At 36.4% G+C, this 24,576-nt stretch overlaps 1 pseudogene; it reads left to right on the forward strand.

The window, feature by feature from the left end:
- The first annotated feature begins 5,232 nt into the window (after positions 1 to 5,232).
- Positions 5,233 to 6,427, forward strand: LOC133073903 (histone-lysine N-methyltransferase SETMAR-like; annotated as a pseudogene).
- The last annotated feature ends 18,149 nt before the right edge of the window (positions 6,428 to 24,576 follow it).

The following is a 24,576-nucleotide window of genomic DNA, read 5'->3' on the forward strand; positions in this document are numbered from 1 at the left end:
AAATGAAAAATGTCATATGAAAAAAAGTTCCTTACAGTTGATGGAAGCAGGGAGCCAAATTTGGCTCTATGAATCCTGTAAAGTAGCCCACTCTGCTGAAGAACACCTTTGAGATACAGCAGCAGGCAAATTTCTACAATTTGTCCTGTTTGGCAAAAGATGCCGGCAAAAATTATTAGTACTTAAACATTTCTCCATCTTTCTCATCTTCTTCAGATTACACATTATGGGAGAGGCATTTTAATTAGTCAAATGTTCCTAAAGGAACTCTGCTGCTCAGTGATTGGCTAAAATTTATCAAGCAGATGCTAACAGTGATTGGGCAGGCTGGATTGGAATGAAAGGAATATCTCATTTTTCGGGCTTCTTGTGATCTGGTAGGATGGGGTGTATAATAACAGGTCATGGGACCAGAAGAAATGCAGAAAATGAGCATCCAAACCTAACATTTCTCAACATTTTCATTTGCAAAATAAAGATGAGAAACTTTAAAGTTATTGTGTATGACTGACTAGTTAGGATAAAGAGTTTTAAAATTTCATAAAACCCTGCAGATTTTCATTGTGCAAGAATCTTCAGAAACTGTAACATATTTGCTTTCCAGAATTATAGTTCTCTGATCTAAAAAAAAAAAATGAGGCAATTCCTAAATTGTCTTTTTATTGTTACTGCTGTTTCAAGTTCTCTTAAAAAACAAACAAACAAACAAAAAAAAAAAAAACAAGCCTCTAAATGTTTGTGCTCCCTCTAAGATAAAAATCCCCAAGTACTACTTCAAACTTATGTTTTCTATTATAGCTTAAAAAGAACAACTAACTTCTACTTGAATTACTACTTCAGTTAAGCCTGTTAATGTAAATGAGGATACTCTCTGGAACATATAGGTTTGCTAAGTACTGTTTAGCTGCAGAAAGAATATAAGCCATTCTTATAGAACTTAGAATCAGTTAAAATAATTTCACCATGTATGGTTTTAAATATGTCTAAAATGCCAACAAAGGTCCCTCTAGTCAAGGCTATGATTTTTCCAGTGGTCATGTATGGATGTGAGAGTTGGACTATGAAGAAAGCTGAGTGCCGAAGAATTAATGCTTTTGAACTGCGGTGTTGGAGAAGACTCTTGAGAGTCCTTTGGACTGCAAGGAGATCCAACCAGTCCATCCTAAAGGAGATCAGTCCTGGGTGTTCATTGGAAGGACTGATGCTGAAGCTGAAACTCCAATACTTTGGCCACCTGATGCGAAGAGCTGACTCATTGGAAAAGACCCTGATGCTGGGAAGGATTGGGGGCAGGAGGAGAAGGGGATGACAGAGGATGAAATGGCTGGATGGCATCACTGACTCGATGGACATGGGTTTAGGGTTTAAAGGTAAACTCCAGGAGTTGGTGATGGACAGGGAGGCCTGGCATGCTGCGAATCATGGGTTCTCGAAGAGTTGGACACGACTGAGCGACCGAACTGAACTGAACTGAAAATGGAATCAAGATTGCTAGGAGAAATATCAATAACCTCAGATATGCAGATGACGCCACCCTTATGGCAGAAAGTGAAGAGAAACTAAACAGCGTCTTGATGAAAGGGAAAGAGGAGAGTGAAAAAGTTGGCTTAAAGCTCAACATTCAGAAAACTAAGATCATGGCATCCAGTCCCATCACTTCATGGCAAACAGATGGGGAAACAGTGGAATCATTGGCAGACTTTATTTTGGGGGGCTCCAAAATCACTGCAGATGGTGACTGCAGCCATAAAATTAAAAGACGCTTCCTCCTTGGAAGAAAAGTTAGACCTACCTAGACAGCATATTTAAAGCAGAGACATTACTTTGCCAACAAATGTCCATCTAGTCAAGGCTATGGTTTTTCCAGTAGTCATGTATGGATGTGAGAGTTGGACTATAAAGAAAGCTGAATGCCGAAGAATTGATATTTTTGGTCTGTGGTGTTGGAGAAGACTCTTGAGAGTCCCTTGGACTGCAAGGAGATCCAACCAGTCCATCCTAAAGGAGATCAGTCCTGGGTGTTCATTGGAAGGACTTGATGTTGAAGCTGAAACTCCAATACTTAGGCCACCTGATGCGAAGAGCTGACTCATTTGAAAAGACCCTGATGCTGGGAAAGATTGAAGGCAGGAGGAGAAGGGGATGACAGAGGATGAGATGGTTGGATGACATCACCGACTCAATGGACATGAGTTTGGGTAAACTCTAGGAGTTGGTGATGGACAGGGAGGCCTGGCGTGCTGCAGTCCATAGGGTCACAAAGAGTTGGGCACGACTGAGCGACTGAACTGAACTGAAAATGGAAATCAGAGTGCCAATTCTGGATTTTTTGGTTGTATTCCTGAACATAATAAGAAAATAACTTTTAAAAAATTCTCAGAAATATTTTTCATATCCCCAAACCAAGGAAAAATTGGTTATGGAAATAAAACTTTGGGAGGTTTCTTTGGAATTAGTAGCAACTACAATCACTGATTTTTACCAGCACACCAGAAATGAAACATCTCCTTAAATTAAATTTGTCTTTCAAGAAAATTGTTTTGAATTTTTAATTTGTGGTAAAATATATATAGCATAAAATTAGCCATTTAAATAATTTTAAGTGTGCAATTCAATGTTATTAATTACAGTTACCATGTTAAAAAATCTTCACCACTATTTCCAAAACATTTTCATGGCCCAAAATACAACATCTATAACCATTAAGTAATAATTCTCCATTTCTCCTCTCTTGCTCAATCCCCTGTTACCTTCTCATCTATTTTCTATCTCTATGACTTTGCCTATTCTAGACAACTTCATATAATTACAATCATACAATATAAATACACCACAGTTTGGTTATCCATTCATTGGTTGATGGACATCTGGGGTGTTTATACCCTTTGGCTATTGCTAATAAGGCTGCAATGAATACTGGCATACAAGTATCTATTTGAGTTCCTTCTATCAATTTTTTGGAGTATATACCTCAAAGTGGGATTGCTGGATCATATGGTAAGTCTATGTTCAACTTTTTGAAAAAACACCAAACCGTTTTCCACAGTAGTTGCAACATTTTATGTTTCCATCAGCATTGTACAAGGTTTTTCACATCCTTGCCAACACTTGTTATTTTCTGCATTTTCAAAATTATTATAATAGCCATTCTAGTATATATTAAGTGGTATCTCATTGTGGTTTTGATTTGAATTTCCCTAATGTCTAAGATGATGTTGAGCATCTTTTGTCTACTTTGTAAAGTCTTTTATCCATTTTTAAAATAGAGTTCTCTTTTTCTTACTGAGTTATAGATCTTTATATATTTAGGGAAATATAACCCTTACCATACATGTGAGTTGTGAGTATTTTCCCACATCCTGTTGGTTGTCTTTTAACTTTCTTGTAATGTAACTTTGCCTTTTTTAAAATATGATTTACATTTTTCTCTTTGATATAAAAGAGAATATGAAAGTAGTTAATATATTAATTACAGCAGTTATTGAAAGTGCTATAAAGAAAATGAATTTTCCTCTCAACTGACTCATTATTCTTAATGTGGAAGACATTATTTAACCTTGTTTCTTATATGTATAAATGAAAACTGGTTGTAATTAGAGCTATTTTTACAATAAAGAGGTTTTCAGAGTAAAAAAAAAAAAATGACATCAGAGGCAAAACTAAAGCTTTGTTTCATTTATAGAACTGTTTTCACCTATGCCTAAAGATTCATTTATTTTATTGGAGTTAGTATTGATTACAAGAAGATCTATTATATCAGACGAGGGAATTGTATAAGATTAGCAGGAAGAGAATATATTAAATTAGCAAATCAAGAGAATATGCATAGGCACATAATATACTGTGGAAAAAGAGAAAATATAAAGAAATTGAATATTATTCTCCTTCTTGGGACCACAAAAGTTAAATGAGTTAAGAACACAGTTAGAATTTACCCAAATACACAGAGCATATAACACTAAAACGTGCAAGCTCTTCTCTTAGTTTTTTCCCATGACAGTTCCTCCTCATATTATAAATATTATAAGTGAGAAAGGCTACAGGCTCTTGCATTTTATAGTAATCAAGGGAAAATATTCAAAGAGAGACAAAGGATAGGACCAAAGAAGAGGCTCTTGATTGTAGATAAAAAGGATTATAAAGAGCCTGTGTGCTAAAGACCTTCACCTTTGTTAGAAAACCTTTAACAAAAGTTTTTGCAAGCATGGAGAAAAGAATTAACCATGAAATATTATAAATTACATTAAGAAAACAAGCCTATAAAACAGAGAGCTGATGAAAAGTTATGATAGTCTTCATATTATTTCAGAATTGAGATCTCTTAGTAAATTTTGAGAAGGTAGAAAGGCAACCAGGCTTGACAGAATCACTGATACTCAGCTTTCAAGCATCCCCCAATGCAATATATCCCCCTAAAAGTGCACAGAGTGATAGTATCCTAATAGCATTGTCACTTGAAAAATTAATGTAGCAGAACCTGACAATTTGCCACAGTATTTAAAACTGGAAAAGTGTTTTCTAGGGAATGTACCTTTAAAACATCCTTTTCTATATCTAATAAAGGAATAATCCCTCAAATAATTCTCTAAAATAGATATAAGGCATATGTCAAATCATGCTCCAGCTAAAGGTAAGATAACAACTCATAAATCTAATATTTTATTCTTTGGGGGTCCTGAGGGCAAAAGAGCATGCACATACATGGAAAATATACTCATGATAAAAACTCTGCATGGTTAAAAAATGCAACTAACTCAAAGAAAGGGGAAGGAGATGTTACTGATACTAGCAGGGTCTGAACACAGCTAACCCAGTCAAAATGTTTTGTTACAAATATGAGTGTATGTAGCAAGAATGTATGTCATTTTAAATAACAAATCCCAATATATCCCAGAATACACAGATATTCTTTTTTTTAATTGAAATATAGTTGATTTACAATGTTGTGTTAGCTTCAGGTATACAGCAAAGTGATTCAGTTTTATATATTTTATGTATATATTTTATATATATACATATATAACAATATAACACAGTAAGTCTTTGTTAGTTATCTGTTAGGTTGGTGCAAAAGTAATGGCTTTTTTTGCATTCTTGAAATTTGCCATTTGATAATGGAATATATTCTTAAATAAATGTGGTTTTGTTATACATCATTTTAATGCACATTTCTTGCTTTATGTTTTTTGCCAATGACTTATTACTTGCTACTTATTTTATTTATTTTAGACTATGGAAATGATATTAGACAAAAAGCAAATTCTAGCGATTTTCTTATTTGAGTTTAAAATGGGCTGTAAAGCAGCGGAGACAACTCACAATATCAACAACACCTTTGGCCCAGGAACTGCTAACAAACCTACTGTGCAGTTGTGGTTCAAGTTTTGCAAAAAAGACAAGAGCCTTGAAGATAAGGAGTATAGTGGCCAGGCATCAGAGGTTGAGAACACTCAATGGAAAGCAATCATTGAAGCTGATCCTCTTACAACTACATTAGAAGTTGCAAAAGAACTCAGCATCAACCATTCTACGATCGTGTGGCATTTTGAAGCAAATTGGAAAGGTGAAAAATCTTGATAAGTGGATGTCTAATGAGCTTACCACAAATCAAAAAAAATGTTTTTGAAGTGTCATCTTTTCTTATTGTACGCAACAACAAGGAACCATTTCTCAATTGGATTGTGACATGTGACGAAAAGTGGATTTTATACAACAACCAGCAATGACCAGCTCAATGGCTGGACCAAGAAGACACTTCAAGTTTAGTTCAGTCACTCAGCCATGTCTGACTCTTTGTGACCCCAAAGACTGCAGCATGCCAGGTCTCCCTGTCCATCACCAACTCCTGGAGTGTACTCAAACTCATGTCCATTGAGTTGGTGATGCCATCCAACCATCTCATCCTGTGTCGTCCCCTTCACCTCCCACCTTCAATCTCCCAGAATCACACTTGAACAAAAAAAAGGTCATGGTCACTATTTGATGGTCTGCTGCCAGTCTGATCCACTACAGCTTTCTGAATCCTGGTGAAACCATTATATCTGAGAAGTATGCTCAACACATCGATGAGATGCACTGAAAACTACAAAGCCTGAAGTCAGCATTGGTCAACAGAAAGGGCCCAGTTCTTCTTCACGACAATACCTGACCTCACATCACACAACTATTGCTTCAAAAGTTGACTGAATTGGGCTACAAAGTTTTGCCTCATCCACACATTCACCTGATCTCTCACCAACAGACTACCATTCTTCAGGCATCTCAACAACCTTTTGCAGGGAAAGTACTTCAACAACAAGCAAGATGCAGAAAATGCTTTCCAATAATTTGCTGAATCCTAAAACATGGATTTTTATGATACAGGAATAAAACAATTTATTTCTCATTGGCAAAATTTGTTGTTTATAATGGCTTCTATTTTGATTAATAAAGATGTCTGAGCCTAGTTATAATGATTTAAAATTCACTGTCCAAATCCACAATTTAATTTGTAACAATCTAATATTTCATATATAATAGTGTGTATATGTTAATTCCAAACTCCTAATTTATCCTTCTCCACTTCCCCTTTGGTAACTATAAATTTGTTTTCTATGCTAATGAGTTTATTTTTGTCTTGTACATACCTTCATTTGTATCATTATTTTTTTAGATCCCATGTATCAGCAATATCTTATGATACTGTCTTTTTCTGTCTGGCTTACTTCACTCGGTATGATAATCTCTAGGTCCATTCTTGTTGCTGTTCAGAATGAGTTGTATGTGGCAAGTATGCATGTCATCTTAAATAACAAATCCCCCAAAATATCCCTGAATACATGAATTTTCATCTTGTTCTATGTGAGGAAGAAAAGCCTCTTCACACAAATGTGCAGTCACCAATAAAATACAGGATAAACCCAGTAACTCAATTAAAATTCTATGCCTGAGTGTGTATCTACATGCACATGTTTATGTAATTAAACATGGCTGTTCTCTCCACCACTCCAACACTGCTGTATGTATATAGTCCCAGGGCATATCTTATGTTTACTGGATATTGTTGCTTACTTAATGTTGTTGCTTAGAGATGATGGGGAAAGATCACATCCCTATAAACAACTGGGGAGTCTCTCTTGCCCCTGAAAAGCAGTAAAACTAGTTCTGAGATATTGTATTGGAATACAATATCTCTAGGTCCCACACTTCTCATTTCAACTTGAAGGAGTCAAATCAAGATTAAGAACAGTCCTAGATGTTGGAGAAGGAATTTCTAATGACACTTCGAGACACAGACTAGTCAAAAACATTCTGAGGTAGGTCACAGGCTGAAGAGAGATAAGAAGCCAGATTTATGAGCCAGGTTATTTCATCACCCATTACCAACTTTACCTCTTTCCTTTGTGTTTTCTCGTGTGTTTGGTAAACCTATTTTCAAACATTGTTTTCTGGTGTATGTAAAAATTCAAGCTCCATGGAGGGAGGGGTGTTTGCTTAGAACAGTACCAGGAGTACACTAGGCAATTAACAAATATTTAATGAATAATAACTGTGTTCATCGTGTTATGGGGAAATTAGGGACTGTTTCTATAGTCATACTTTGATCCATATTTTATGGAAAGAACATTCCTGAAGCCAGAGAGTGGGGGCAGCATTACTGGTGAGAAAACTAAGGAGAAATTCAATCTAGGGGGAAGGAATCATGGCTCTAAAAGAACACCATTCTTCCTTCTGTGGGGCTTATTCTTTAATTACCAGCCTAGAAGAAGTTGGTTTTGATTTAAGACAGCTTTGTGTTTGGAGGCAGGGTGAGAGCAGCAAGTGAGTGAGCCCACAGAGCTGCGTTATACAACTGTAATCAATAGTACAGGTCAGACAAAAAGTGAGGAGGAGCGCAAGGAAACAGTTTAACTATAGTCTATGTGGGACTCAGGAGGTCTTAGATCTGTTTCCAGTCCTAATCTAGCTTCTAGTGGGAAGTAAAGAGGCATGATGTTAGGCCCTTCATACATGCCTTCTCATTTAATCCCACAGTAACTCTTTAAAGATAAATGACATGGCAGTTTGCTGAAAGGAACACTGATACTGGCAAAGATTACTTTCTTTAGATGGTAGAGCTAGAGAATGATTGTGCCTGGATTCAAAACTGGATCTGTTCAATTCCAGAGTCCACCTTTGTTACTCCGGGATTCAATATCTTCATATCTTCAGTCTGGCTAACTCCCAAATCTTACACTCTGATCATTTTCACCTTTCACCGCATTGATATAAGAGTAAAATAATTTCCTCAACAAAGGAATGTGCTATCTCTAAATTATTATTTTTTGTTTGCGTAAAGGATATGAATATGAATCTCTGCACCAAGGAAAAGTTGTTCAGTCACCCACTCATGTCCAACTCTTTGCGACCCCATGGACTGCAGCACACCAGGCCTCTCTGTCCCACACCATCTCCCAAAATGTGCCGAAGTTCATGTCCATTGCATCAGTGATGCCACCCAGCCATCTCATCCTCTGACACCCTCTTCTCCTTCTACCCTCAATCTTTCCCAGTATCAGGGACTTTTCCAATGAGTCAGCTGTTCCCATCAGATCACCAAAATATTGGAGTTTCACCTTCAGCATCAGTCCTTCCAAAGAGTATTCAGGGCTGATTTCCCTTAAGATTGACTGGTTTGATCTCCTTGCTGTCCAAGGGACTTTCAGAAGTCTTCTCCAGCACCACAATTCAAAGGTGTAATTCTTCTGCACTTTGCCTTCTTTGCAGTCCAGCTCTCACAACCATACATGACCACTGGGAAGACCACACCCTTGACTATACAGACCTTTGTTAGCAGAGTTATGTCTCTGCTTTTAAACACATTGTCTAGGTTTGTCATTGCTTTCCTGCCATGAAGCAAATGTCTTCTGATTTCATGGCTGCAGTCACCATCTGCAGTGATTTTAGAGCCCAAGAGGAAATCTGTCACTACTTTCACCTTTCCCCCTCTATTTGCCATGAAGTAATGGGGCCAGACACGACTGAAGTGACTTAGCAGCAGCAGCAGCAACAGCAGCAGCAATAGGGCCGAATGCCATGATCTTAGTTTTTGGGGTTTTTTTAATATTTAGTCTTAAGCTGGCTCTATCATTCTCCTCCTTCACCTTCATCAAGAGGCTCTTTAGTTCCTCTTCATTTTCTGCCATTAGAGTGGTATCATCTACATATCTGAGGTTGTTAGTGTTTCTCCACCTATCTTGATTCCAGCTTCTAAATCATCCAGCCTGGCATTTCTTATGATCTGCTTAGCATGTAAATTAAACAAACAGGGTGACAGCAGACAGCTCTGTCCTAATCTTTTCTCAATCTTGAACCAGTCAGTTGTTCCATACAGGGTTCTAACTGCTACTTCTTGACCAATATACAGGTTTCTCAGGAGACAGGTAAGATGGCCTGGTATTTCCATCTCTTTAGGAGATTTCCACAATTTATTATCATCCACACAGTCAAAGGCTTTGGCGTAGTTGAAGAAACAGAGATAGATATTTTTCTGGAATTCCCTAGCTTTCTCTATGATCCAGCGAATGTTGGCAATTTGATCTATAGTTCCTCTTCTTTTTCTAAATCCAGCTTGGACATCTGGAAATTCTTGGTTTGCATAACACTGAAGCCTAGCATGCAAGATTTTAAGCATGACCTTCTTATCATGGGAAATGAGTGCAACTGTCGGATTGTTAGCACATTTATTAGTAATACCTTTCTTGGGAGTTGGGGTGAGAATTGACATTTTCCAGTCCTGTGACCACTGCTGGGTCTTCCAGATTTGCTGACAACACCTTGATGGTATCATCCTTTAGGGTTTTGAATAGTTCTACTGGAATTCTGTCACATCCACTAGCTTTATTAACAACAGTGCTTCCTAAGGCCCACTTGACTTCACTCTCCAGAAAGTCTGGAATGAACCATTCATAGTAATCTGGCTCATTTAGTTCTTTTTTGATACAGTTCTACCATGTATTATTTCATCTCTTCTTGATCCCTTCAGCATCTACTAGGTCGCTATCATTTCTGCCCATCTTTGGGCAAAATGTTCCCTTGATATCTCCAATTTTCCTGAAGAGATCTCTAGTCTTTCCCCTTCTGTTTTTTTCTTCTAGTTTTATAGACTGTTCACTGAAGAAGACTTTCTTGTCTCTCAGTGCTGTTCTTTGGAAATCTGTGTTTAGCTGAATATAACTTTCCCTTTCTCCCTTGCTTTTCACTTGTGATAAAAAATTAGAAAATAAAACCAAAAATTGTCCACAGAAATGAAGAGGGTGTTTTCAATGTCAAAGTTAATTAGAAGTGATAACTTTGTTATAATTGTTCCTTTCTTATGTGGTTTCTAAAATTTTTTCACATAAATTTAGCCTTGGGAGGGGAAAAAAAACAGACATTTTCCCCATGTATCTTTAAATGCCTTTGCATTTAAATAACCTGTGGAAAATATTCTGTGTTTATCAAAGATTCATTCTAGGCAAAGCACTATGCCTTGGAGCTAAGTGCTTCTTCATATGGCTATATTCTTGGAGTGCTGCTGATTAATACAAGATTCTACCATGTGAATCATTAAAATATGGAGGAGTTTGTATAAATTTCCTGTGGGTTCTCTTTTCACGGTTCATTTATTTTCACCCAATCTGTTTCTTCCCTATGCATGGCTCCTATGCCCTATCTTTTTTTTTTTTCTTTTTTTCCCTTATCCTCTATTTTCACATACTTTAATAACAGAGAAAGTATTTGGGGCACTGAATTTTAAAGATACTGAAAAATAAAGCAATTTGGTATGTAAAACAATGGAGTACCATGAGTAATTGTTGGCTTTGGAATAAAAATGAAGTTCCAAGAAAGCTGAGCTGAAAAAGCCTCATAATTAATACAAAGAATTTAATTTGGCTCTGGATTTGACTCTGTCTCTAGTTGTCCAATACTCAAGAAAGTAAATTTGAGGGTGGATGGTTGGTGTACATATTTATTGAGGACCTACTATGTACCAGATTCTGTGCTAGGAAGTACTTTATGCATGCTAACTCATCATTCAATGGTTCTATAAAGTATTTACTTTTATCCTTATTTTATACTTGACAAAACTAAGCCTTGGAGAGGCTAAATAATCTGCCTCAAATTACACTACTAGAATTTGTTAGAGGTAAGATGTGAACCTTGGTGAACCAGGTTCTAACTTTTCCTTTTTATTATTTTAATTAATTGCATCTTTGAAAGTCATCATTAATAATTATATATTTAGCAAAGTATCTTCTGAAAATAGCACACTGGTCTCCCTATGTACAATAGAAAATATAACTAGAAGTCATTTTCTAGTATTATTTCACTCTCTCTTCTTTTGTTCTTTTTTCCATTGTACTAAGTTGCATTTCCTTTTAAAAATTTCCTTTTAAAAATGCATACAGAAGTGTGTGTTAAAATGAATATGTATAGCTTAAAGGATCATAACACAATGAACAACCACATATCTAGATTGGGAAAAAGAATTTACCAGCATATCAGGAGTCCTTTGTGAGCTCCTCCTTAATCATAATATTCTCTTTCCCCTACAAATGTTATTTCTCTTCTGTGTTATTCATTCCTTTGTGTTTATCATTTTTGCACCTGTATTCCTAAGGGCTTCCCTGGTGGCTCAGAGGTTAAAACGTCTACCTGCAATGCAGGAGACCCAGGTTCGATCCCTGGGTCGGGAAGATCCCCTGCAGAAGGAAATAGCAACCCACTCCAGTATTCTTGCCTGGAGAATCTCATGGAGGAAGGAGCCTAGTAGGCTACAGTCCACGGGGTCACAAAGAGTCAGAAACGACTGAGCTACTTCACTTTCACTTTCATGTATTCCTAAACATATTTTATTATACTTTGAAAAAAAATTAATCCCAGGAATAAGTCCAGTTCATAGGAAAAGTCAATAATGCCACAATTAGAACAAAGTTTCCAAGAGAAGATAAACAAACAGTTTCTAGGGCATAATCTGAATTCAGCCTCCGAAAATGTTAACAGAGACCACTAGGGAAATCAGTAGACAAGGTGATAGTTGAATGTGGAAAATATACAGTTTATCCAAGTTGGGTAGATGGCAGACTTGAAGTATATGCTGGGACAGGACAAATGAGAAAAGTTAGCTCTGTATTTTCTACTTCAAGATCACCATTGTCTACCTTCAGTTCTCAGGAACATATCTAAGAAAAACATTTCTGTGAAGCAACTCTGATGACCATATCTGACCCAGACAGCAGTTTGGAAGGGAAAGTAGAAATTTCACCAGTACATGGTCTGGACGAGATAGCACAGAATTCTCACTTGGACATTCTGTCCTAGGTTTAAAAGAAGGAAAAGGGGTAGTAGAGCAGACATTTCAGTTTCTGCACACCACAGGTGAGATAAAGACTGGAATTTGAGTCCTGCCAAGTTATAAAGGCATGTAAGCCCCTTGGGTTTTCCACTAATACCCCAGAATCCATGTCTTATGAATATAAATTAGCTCAAGAAATAAAATATTTTTCCTAAAATTAAGGGCAATATCTAAATACACTTTTATGAAGAAAGCATAAAGCTGGATCTCTATGCATTCAAGTTAGCTCTTAAACAAACCCAACAATCTTCAGAGGAAGAGATCAAAATTCAGTGTATCTTATAACATATCAGCTATAAAATACAGTATACAATAAAAACATATCCAGACATGTGAATAAACAGAAAAAATATGACACATAGGGCAGAAAAATCACTCAATAAAAAGAGACCCACAGAAAACCCAGAAATTATAATTAAAAGATAAGGGCTTTAAGATAACTGATTATTATATTACAACATAAATGAAAAAAGTTACTATAGTGGGAAAAGAACTAGAAAATTTCAGGAGAGATTGGGGAAAATTCTAGAAGTGAAAATACAATATATGAAAAGAATGTTTGAAAACACTAATGGTAGATTGGACACAACAGAAGAAAAGATCAGTGAACTTGAGCGTGAGTCATTAGAAGTCATCCAAACAGAAGCACAAAGAGAAGGAAAAACAACAAGCCTCAGCGACATATGAGGCACATCAAGCCATCTAATATATATTTAACTAGAGTCTCAGAAAGCAAGGAGAGTAAAAAGAAGGCAGAAAAATACTTGAAGAACTATTGACCAAAAACAATTAAATATTTTATCAAAGACAGTCAACCACCAACCCAACAAGTCTGGCAAATTTCAAGCAAGAGACCTCATCCATTTGAAGATGTTTATGCCTTTTGCAAGGTATTTGCAGATGACACCACCCTTATGGCAAAAAGTGAAGAAGAACTAAAGAGATTTTTGATGAAAGTGAAAGAGGAGAGTGAAAAAGTTGGCTTAAAGCTCAACATTCAGAAAACAAAGATCATGGCATCTGGTTCCATCACTTCATGGCAAATAAATGGGGAAACAGTGGAAACAGTGGCAGACTTTATTTTTTGGGGACTCCAAAATCACTGAAGATGGTGACTGCAGCCATAAAATTAAAAGATGCTTACTCCTTGGAAGGAAAGTTATGACCAACCTAGACAGCATATTAAAAAGCAGAGACATTACTTTGCCAATAAAGGTCTGTCTGGTCAAGGCTATGATTTTTTCCAGTAGTCATGTATGGAAGTGAGAGTTGGACTATAAAGAAAGCTGAGCACCAAAGAATTGATGTTTTTGAACTGCAGTGTTGGAGAAGACTCCTGAGAGTCCTTTGGACTGCAAGGAGACCCAACCAGTCAATCCTAAAGGAAATCAGTCCTGAATATTCATTGGAAGGACTGATGTTGAAGCTGAAACTCCAATACTTTGGCCACCTGATGCGAAGAGCTGACTCATTGGAAAAGACCTTGATGCTGGGAAAGATTGAAGGTGGAAGAAGGGGATGACAGAAGATGAGATGGTTATATGGCATCACCATCCAATGGACTCATTGAATGACTCATTCAATGACTCAATGGACATGAGCTTGAGTAAACTCTGGGAGTTGGTGATGGACAGGGAGGTTGCAGTCCATGGGGTCGCAAGGAGTCGGACATGACTGAGTGACTAAACTGACTGACTGATGCTTTTTGCAAAATTTTTTCTAAAAGATGTAAACCATTTTCTTATTCACTATCCTTATCATACAGAGGTATGATAAAAATAGTTCTAAAAGTTACTGTCAGGAAAAAATGAATATATATTGCTCTTGTCAGACTGATTACTTCCAACCCAAACTCTTTCATGCTTTTGCTTTGTCAGGAAATGGAGGTGGATATAGTGGAAATTGTAGCAACTAAATTATTATTATATTAATATATATCCTCCTTCTAAAATCTCTTTTTCTGTTCCTAATGCCTCCCCCAAGTAGCTAGCACTACCTAGCTTCCTAGGTAGTGCTAGCGGTAAAGAATCTGCCTGACAATGCAAGTGACACAAGAGACACAGGTTTGATCCCTGGGTCAGGAAGATATCCTGAAAAAGGAAATGGCAATCCACTCCTGTATTCTTGGCTGGAAAATCCCATGGGCAGAAGAGCCTGGCAAGCTACAGTCCATGGGGCTGCAAAGAGTCAGACATGACTAAGCACAAAAATCACCCAATAATTAATGGGTGTTTTATGTCAGAGAGACTCAATATTAGGTGGATTTGGGGGTTCACTAGACCTGGCTAGAGCAAAGAGTCAGACATGACTGAGTGACATAGCACAGACCTGGATAGGAATGTGCCCTAAACCTTCTTCACTGTGACTTGATTCCACTGTACTTAAATTTGCTAATCTGTAAAAGGAAGGTAGAAAGAATACTTCTCTTACCTCCCTTACACCATTGTTGGAGCATTAAATTATAAAATGAATGTAGAGCCCACACATCCTGGTACAGAGTGTGATCTTATTTAATGCTGGCTATGGTTATTTAATCATTTCAAATAATGCTTGGGGAGTAGTTGTTACATAAAATGTAAATTAACAACAATAATGTACACTCTAGTGCAAAGCAAGCCTTTATAGTAATATGAGGAATTATGAAATTAATGAGAGATTCTCAGTCTCTGTCTCTGGAATAAATACTGGCCCAACATACATGATGATCTGAAATAATCCACTAAATTTCTGGATAATAGGAACTGTGCATACAGTGAACACTGCATTTGTTCATGGAACAACTGATAGACATTAACATTAACAGGCTTCAGACATCTTTGGTTAAACCCTTCATTTTGTCATTAAGGAAATGTATAATTTGGTGTCTTTTTAAATGAACTGGATCTTTACACTTCATAATTTTTTTTTTATTTCCTAGAGTACTATAGTACTTCCTGTAGACCCTTAGCTCCCAGTTTCCAACTTACAGGTTTTGAAAAATCACTAAATCTGGAAAAAGTATTTGTGGAATAGGAATAATAGAATCTTCCCTGCCTACCTCACAAGTTATGAGAATTAATGTGAAATATTTTAGGAAAAATATACATGCTAACAGGAAGCTATTACTCTCATTATTTTTCTCTGTAGCATTTCTTTTCATCAAACAAAATTCTAGTATCCATCTTCTTAGACAGTAAGAGAATTTATATTATACAAAATATAAACTATTTACTTGGTTTTATTTTTAAAGGAAGAAAAAGCTGGGAAAAAAGACTATCATGGAATATCTTTTACCTGTGCTTTTTATTTTTTTATGAGTTTTTATTTTTTATTTTTATTTTTTCAGTTTTATTTATTTATTTATTTTACTTTACAATATTGTATTGGTTTTGCCATACATTGACATGAATCCACCATGGGTGTACATGTGTTCCCCATCCTGAACCAAATGAGTGTTCTACCCAAAGCAATCTATAGATTCAATGCAATCCCTATCAAGCTACCAACGGTATTTTTCACAGAACTAGAACAAATAATTTCACAAGCAATCTTGAGAAAGAAGAATGGAACTGGAGGAATCAATCTGCCTGACCTCAGCTTCTACTACAAAGCCACAGTCATCAAGACAGTATGGTACTGGCACAAAGACAGAAATATAGATAATGGAACAAAATAGACAGCCCAGAGATAAATCCACGCACCTATGAACACCTTATCTTTGACAAAGGAGGCAAGAACATACAATGAAGAAAAGACAATCTCTTTAACAAGTGGTGCTGGGAAAACTGGTCAACCACTTGTAAAAGAATGAAACTAGGACACTTTCTAACACCATACACAAAAATAAACTCAAAATGGATTAAAGATCTAAATGTAAGACCAGAAACTATAAAACTCCTAGAGGAGAATATAGGAAAAACACTCTCCAACATAAACCACAGCAGGATCCTCTATGACCCACCTCTCAGAATATTGGAAATAAAAGCAAAAATAAACAAATGGGACCTAATTAAAATTAGAAGCTTCTGCACAACAAAGGAAACTATTAGCAAGGTGAAAAGACAGCCTTCAGAATGGGAGAAAATAATAGCAAATGAAGCAACGGACAAAGAATTAATCTCAAAAATATACAAGCAACTCCTGCAGCTCAATTCCAGAAAAATAAACGACCCAAAGAGTGGCCCAAAGAACTAAACAGACATTTCTCCAAAGAAGACATACAGATGGCTAACAAACACATGAAAAAATGCTCAACATCACTCATTATCAGAGAAATGCAAATCAAAACCACAATGAGGTACCATTTCACACCAGTCAGAATGGCTGCTATCCAAAAGTCTACAAGCAATAAATGCTGGAGAGGGTGTGGAGAAAAGGGAACCCTCTTACACTGTTGGTGGGAATGCAAACTAGTACAGCCACTATGGAGAACAGTGTGGAGATTCCTTACCTGTGCTTTTTAAAAATATAATATGAATTTGAAGCAACTACTATTTGAAGCCTGCGTGTGAGGAAAAGTGCATATGATAGAAACAACATTTGACCTTTTACTAGAATGGGGATAAGTTTTTTAGTGCCCAGAAAAACTAGTAAATGATAATAGCTCTGTTATGAAAAGAAACCAAGCAGAAAACAATGATTCCATTGTGATAGAGCTTTTAATTCTCTTTCCACACATTAATGGATTACTTCTTGGTCCATACTCTTTATTTATTTCTACCACTCCAATAGCCTCTTCTACCCACAATGAACAACGCTGTGTGATATTAGAAGAGAAGAGATGGATTAGCTTACTCTCAGACATAAGCATTTTCTGGGCAAGTGTTTATCAACACAAACATAAACCATCTTTACTAAGTATCAGTTGCTATAAGTTATTTATTATATTTTAGAGATGTCCTTTATAATTCATATCACTTCAGAACAAAAGACATTTAAAAAAAAAAAAAACAAGAAATTATGCTGAGAGCTTCATGGACTCCAAAACTGGTGATTCTAAACTGGATCACACTTCTGACTGCCAGACACCTGATGCTGCTTTACATTCAAAATACACAATATTAAATTAATCATCTCTTCCTCCCACTCAAGCCTGTTCTCATCTCTATGTTTCTCATCTTTACTTAACGATAAAACTGTTATTATTCTATTGATCTCTTGATATAACTGTTATCTTTCATCCACTTTATTGAAGTATAATTGATAAATAAGAATTGTATATATTTAAAGTAAACAAGTATACATTTTAATGTTTTGACATATGTATGCATTGTGAAATGATCACCACAACCAAGCTAAGTAACATACACATCGCCACTTGTAGTTACCATTTCCTCCGTTCCTTCCTTTGTACCATTCTTCCTTTTTCTTTTTCTTTCTGTGTGTGTCTATAATGAAAAAAATTCAGATGCAGCAAATTTTCAACATACAACACAGAATTATTAACTATAGTCACCTTTCCACTTATTATATCTCCAAAATTTTTTCTTTTCTTGAATAACTGAAACTAGGTATCCTTTGACCAATGGCTTCCCCTGATGGCTCAAGCAGTAAAGAATCTGCCTGCAGTGTAGGAGACACAGGAGACATGGGTTTGATTCCTGAGTCAGAACGATCCCCTGGAGGAGGAAATGGCAACCCACTCCAGTATTCTTGCCTGGGAAATCCCATGAATGGAGAAGCCTGGTGGGCTATAGTCCATGGAGTCACAAAGAGTTGGACACAAATGAGTACATGATGGGTGAATGGATAGGTACCCTTTGACCAATGCCTCCCTATTTTTCCCTTTGACTGTTCCACTGGCAACTACCATTCTACTTTCCTCTTCTGTGAATCTGACTATTTTAGAGCCCACATATAAGTGAAAACATGCAGTACTTGTCCTTCTGTGTCTAGTTGATTTCACTTAACACAAGTTCCTCCAAGTTCACTCATGTCATTGCAAATGGCAGATTTCCTTCTTTTTTAAGGCTGAATAATATTCTATTGTGTGTGTGTGTGTGTGTGTATTTCTTTATTCATTCATCTGTCAACAAACATTTAAATTGTTTCCTTACCTTAGCTATTGAGAATAATGCAATCACCTCTTTTTTTTTTTTTTATGCAATCACCTCCTAATGGGCTTTTCTTTTTCCTCATTATAATACATTATCTATAGTGATAATACATTATCCAAGGCTGATTTTTCTAAAACACTAATCTGATTATATATAACTGCACTATTTTGAACCCTTCCACAATGCCTGTAACAAGAAATCTGATCTCCTTAGAGATCTCCTTATATGTGAAACCCAATGCCTGGTCTTCTTCCTCTTAACTTTCCTAGCTTCAACATCCTGCACATACTTTGTGTTTCAGCCAGAGTAAACTGTTAAAGTTCCTCAAACACTTTAACTGTTTGTACTGTTCCAAACTCTCCTGTTTTTGCACATAGTTTTCCCACTGCCCAGAATGCCTTTTCCATTTCCCATACCCACCCACCACAACATCATCTTACTAAACTTTTACTCATCCTCCAAGCCCAACCCAAACTTCTATCCATTATGAAGCTTTCCCTGATGTGCCAGAAAAGAAAATTTCCTCCTCTGAGCTACCTTGATACCGTTGACAGAATATCCTTGTATTATTGCTCTCAACAGATTGTATCATAATATCTTTTCACATCACTGTTTCCTTATTCTAGACGTGAAACTCCTTATGACTAGAAAAATATATTATTTGCATTGATTTCTCAGTGCTTAGCCAATCCATTGCACAGATTAAGCTCACAGTATCTGTTGAATACATAGTAAATGAAAATTTTAAAATACCACTTACATAAGAATAGCACTTTCATATATATTTTAATCCTCACCAGAACTCTGGAATGTCAGTACCACATTGTCACTGTTGTGGAATAGTTAGAAAGAGCAGTGGTACTAACAAACCAATGTAAAAAAAAAGTCCTTTTGTTCCAGGTCTAAAGGTCCAGTGGATGGGTACTATGATCATGGCTGACATTACTCACTGAGTAATTCAATATGCTAAAGTACTTGATGTTTATTCCCCTTTAAGTTTGATTATTATAAGTCTGTGCTTATCCTGCAGAAAGATATTTTTCTTTTCCCAACTGTTAAGAGACTCCCAACAGCCTGAGGTAAGGTTCTCACTTCTTCCCAGAACATAGATCACACTATACGGACATTTCTTCTTCCCTTTCCTGTTTCCCCTACTGCCTGTGACCTCCTGAGGAAAAGAACTGTGCTCATCTTTGCATCCCCAGCACTAATCACAGTGCCATATTCAGTGGGCTTTAATGAAATGTTTTGAGAAAGAAAAAGAAGTAGCAGAAGGAAGTGGAAGGAGAGAGAAAAAAGGGAAAGGGAAGAGAAAGCAGTCATTTCTGTTTGTTAAAGTAAGAAATGTAAACATTATTTCATTTTTCAGGTAAGGAAGCAAAAGAAAAAAGAAGTGTCCAAGACTACCCATGAACTGATGCACTGGTCAAGCTGAGACAAGAACCCGTTATCCCATGTCAGAGTCCAGGGAGCATGTAACCTGGCAAATGAAAAGGAACAGGCACCCACAAGTTGATATTTCCTTTCCCTTTTCCACTGAGACTTTCTGTTATTTGATAAAGACAGTTGTGTGCAGCAATTTTTTCTAATTACTCATGAATAAAACCAGAGTTCTGCTGAGTATACTCAGAGGACTTCAAAAGAAATGCCTTATTCATAGTATCGCTTTAAAAATTAGTTACAGGTTTTCTTGTTCTTTTTCCATTCCAAAATTCCATCCTTGACTGGTAATGTAGGAAAGCTGTAAAATTAATAAGCTGAAAATCATAAGAGGTCAGTGGAACATTATTTCCACTAAAGCAATTTATAGGAAATGAAACGCAGGTTACCTTCTTTCTTTGGCTATTACTCTTTTTTAAGAGTTAAGAAATTTCATTTTTAAATTATTGAAGAACATTGAAATTGTGTTTCAGCAATACTTAGAGACTAATTTGCTTCCTAGCATATCTGCCTACAACATACACATCTCATTTTACACTCTAGGAAAATGTCCCTTCTCTGGATTCCCCATAGCCTCCTCCACCAAATACATTTACTACATTGTGTGTGCATCCAGGCTCAGTCGTGTGCGACTCTCTGTGACCCCATGGACAGTAGCCCGCCAGGCTCCTCTGTCTGTGGGATTTTCCAGGCAAGAATACTGGGTGGGTTGTCATTTCCTCCTCCAGGGAATCTTCCTGGTCCAGGGATCAAACCTGCATCCCCTGTATTGGCAGGTGGATTCTTTACTACTGAGCTACCTAAACTCATCTTTTAACCCATAGATTATTTTCCACTGGTTCTTGAACCCTTTGAGAATAGTGAAATTTAGGCACTATAAACTATTTGCTTGAATCAATGAGGATTGTATGTAAATATTTAATTTTTAAATTTTGTGATAAAAGTGTATTCTCATTGTACCATGTCTTCTCCCTGACCCTATTTTCCTCCTGTACTGTACCTCTCTTACATCACAAACTATGAATGCATTAGAGGCATCAGTTCAAGAGTGAGTTGGCAATAACTTGTATTAGAGTCAGATGATTTCAATCATTTAGGTCTACTTTGAAACATACAACACCTAGTATGTAAGGTTTGGTCAAGTAAGAACATATCCTAGTGCTCCTATTCTAGTTAATTTTGATAAAGGAAAAAAAATTCACAATAGCTTTATTTATAATAAGGTCAAAATTAAGAAACTAAACTGTGGGGAATTCCCTGGCAGTCCAGTGGTCAAGATTTCACCCTTCAGTGTAGGGAGTCGGGGTTCGATCCCTGGTCAAGGAGTTAAGTGGTTAAAAAAAAAAAAAAAAAAACCCCACATCAAAATATAAAACAGAAGCAATATTGTAACAAGTTCAATGAAGGCTTTAAAAATAATCTTAAAAAAAACAAACAAAACAAAACTCTACCAATATAATTGTTCCTAAAAAAGAAATTATAACATGATGATAATAGATAACTATTATATTCACCAGCCCAGGAACTACTTGATTTCCCTTTGGAGAACTGCTTCCCAACTCATATATTACGTAATTTTCTCAGGTTGGCCCTACTACTGCAATTCAAGGGACTTTATGGAACTATATGAACCAAGCCTAGGAATCAAGCAATAGCCATAATGATCAGTCCAGTAAGGAGCCTGGAATCTGATAATGCAAACAGTTATAAGAAGTGTATTAGAACAGATGTGAAAGAAAAGTTATCTTCTTGTAGAGGTTGCTAAGAGGATGGCATATGCATATGAAAAAGTTGGCCACTACTGAAAGGAGAAACTTGCCTTAAAATGGAGCCAACAGTGAGCAAGATAGAGAGTAGTAATGACATTGCTTGAATCCTTGAGTATCATTCATGACTTTTCAGTAATGGAAGCCAATGAATTTTCCTTTTTGTTTAACTATGTATGATTCTACAACTACAATCTGAAGAGTAATAGCTAACAAAGATATGGTTTTGTCATAATTTATGAAATATATTGAATAGTATTAAATCCCATAAGCTCAAATGTTCTGACCTATCCATAATCCATAATCTATAAAGCAACACCCATAGCAATGTAGAAGCAATGTTTCTAGCTTATTATTCCATGGAAAGAATTTAAGCGTTTACCATGTTACCATGGTAAGATTTACCATGTTTTCTCTCTGCTTCTGTATGATTTAGAAACATTTATGTTGCCCTTGTCATTGAGTAAATGCTTACAACTAGGAAGAATGGACCATTCTGTTATTTTAAGATAGGTTTCCCCGTATATTTCATAAACAAATTTCTTAGAGTTAAAGCAGTGTTTACACTGCTTGACAACCATAGTAAACTATGCCAATAACTTGTGGTTGATCAGCATATGATGAAATAAAGGAGTGGGGTTACCATCGCCCAATGCTATAGCTTTCTGATTATTAGGATCACCTATGGCACTTGTAACTTATATCTAGCTGGCTGTGTCATGTCTCTAGAATTCAGCCTTTTTGTACTTAGTCATTCATGTTGTTGAGCTAACTGGGATTAAAAAAGAAACAATTTGAGAGAAAGAGAAAATAAAATAAGAAGAAAGTTTATTTCAGTTTAAAATTTTTCCAAGTTTACATATAGCTTTGTCTAATGGTAGAAGCAATCTCAGTCAGAAACATTATTTTTTTCTTCATCCATTAATTTAGGTAATATTCATTTAGCATAGCCATGAAATGAACATACTCCTGTGTTTGTAGGGGAAAGGAAATGATAAAGTACATGTTTTTACAATACAAAGAGGAGTTGCTCTATGCAAACCTTAATACTAAAAACTACCACATATTATCAATAGATACTATATGCTAAGTTATTTTTATATATTATCATATCTAATTCTAATTACAATCTTATAATTTATTAATTGTTGTACCCCATTAAAATGAATTTTTAATTTAAAATGTCAACAGAAAGTTTTTTAAAAGACAGCAATTGTTAAGTAGAATACATGTCTCACAAACAAAGAAAAATACAAAGTGATGAAAACCATGAAGGAAAAATAAAAGACTTGGAGAGCAAATCTTGGAGACTTAAGACTGCGAAAAATCAGAGTTTTACCACAGGAAAAGGGAGCAGTTAATTCTACTCATTTTAATTAGAAAGTATACAAAAGGCATAGGAACACCTATGAGTTTAAAATTAATTATCTTGGGAGAAGCTGGCCTTCAAGTATTAACAGAAGTTTTTAAGGTAAACCAATATTTCAAAAAAAAAAAAAAAAAATGATCACAGCATCTGGTCCCATCACTTCATGGCAAATAGATGGGGAAAAAGTAGGAAGAGTGAGAGGTATTATTTTAGGGGCCTCCAAAATCACGGTGACTGCAGCCATGAAATTAAAAAATGCTTGCTCCTTGGATGAAAAGCTATGACAAGCCTAGACAGTGTATTAAAAGCAGAGACATCACTTTGCCAACATAGGTCCATCTAGTCAAAGCAGTGGCTTTTCCAGTAGTTAAATAAGGCTGTGAGAGTTGGACCATAAAGAAGGCTGAGTGCTAAAGAAAACTGATGCTTTCATGCTGTGGTGCTGGTGAAGACTCTTGAGAGTTTCCTGGGCGGCAAGAAGATCAACCCAGTCAATCCTAAAGGAAACCAACTGTGAATATTCATTGGAGGCCTGGTGCTGAAGCTGAAACTCCAATACTTTGGCCACCTGAGGCAAAGAGCCTACTAATTGGAAAAGACCCTGATGCTGGGAAAAATTGAGGGTGAGAGGAAAAGGGGACGACAGAGGATGAGATGGTTGGATGGCATCACTGACTCAATGGACATGAATCTGAGCAAATTCAGGGAGAGAGTGAAGGACAAGGAAGCCTGTCAGGCCACAGTTCATGGGGTCACAAAGAGTTGGACATGACTTGGCTACCAAACAACAGCAGTATTTCAAATTGAAAAACTAGAATGTACAGATAAAATGGAAAATTTTCTGTTTGAGGAGTGGTGAGCAGCCCAGTGTGACTATAACACAGGACATGGAAAATGACAAAATATGAAGTTGCCAAACCAGTTCATTAGGGTTTCTTGCGATAAGGAATATGAACTGTAGCGTACAGGCAAGTAGTTCTCAAGCTTCAGTACACATAAAAACATCCTAGGAGTGCTTGAAATCCAGTCCCATGTGAACCAGGAATCTACATTATAATACTCAAGTGATGCTGATGCTTAGAAACAACGTGGCAAATGGTGAAATCATCAAAGACGTGTAATTAGTATGATGACATTATGAGACATTATCAGTTGGTTTTAGATGACTAACTCTGGCATCACTGGATTTGGTTAGAATTATAGACTGGGAACTGGGAGACTAGGCTAGGATATTCAGAGGCCATTAGCAAAGTGTAGTTGAAAGATAATGAAAGCCTGAGTTAGGGAACCAGCAGCGGAGACAGATACTGGAAGCAATTTTAAAGATACTGGAAGTTGAATGAAAAAGACTGTTGACTAATTAAAAGTTGGTAAAAAGCAGGAAGGGAAGAAAAAAAATGAGAAAAACAAAAACAAACATCCCATTTTCAAAAGACAAGACTGGGTGTTTTGAGGCCCTGTTAGTAACTACTCAAACAGGAGTTACAACCATTAATCAAAATGTTAATATAACAACTTGCTTCTGTGAATAAATTTCTGAGTTAAGCAATTAGTTTGACCCAAGAACAGTTGCCTTCAACCCACTTCTACTCCTGAAAGTCTTCCAAACTC

Source organism: Dama dama, chromosome 19 (assembly GCF_033118175.1).
Source record: "Dama dama isolate Ldn47 chromosome 19, ASM3311817v1, whole genome shotgun sequence".
Lineage (NCBI taxonomy): Eukaryota > Metazoa > Chordata > Mammalia > Artiodactyla > Cervidae > Dama > Dama dama.